Raw genomic sequence first — 246 nt, 5'->3', positions numbered from 1 at the left:
CTGGGTTTGTGTAAGTCGCTGACCTGTCTGCCTGTCTGTCTGTCTGCCTGTCTGTGTGTCTGTGTGTCTGTCTCTCAGTCTGCGTGTCTGTCTGTGTGTCTGCCTGTGTGTCTGCCTGTGTGTCTGTCTGCCTGCCTGCCTGTCTGTCTGTCTGTCTGTCTGTCTGTGCTCTAACCCCAGCCTGTTAAAGGCAGCTGCTGCATCGTCCAGCCTTTAAGATAACCCCACTGTGTTTCTTTCCACGTT

Source organism: Hypomesus transpacificus, chromosome 10 (assembly GCF_021917145.1).
Source record: "Hypomesus transpacificus isolate Combined female chromosome 10, fHypTra1, whole genome shotgun sequence".
Classification (NCBI taxonomy): domain Eukaryota; kingdom Metazoa; phylum Chordata; class Actinopteri; order Osmeriformes; family Osmeridae; genus Hypomesus; species Hypomesus transpacificus.
This window is presented reverse-complemented; position numbering follows the sequence as displayed.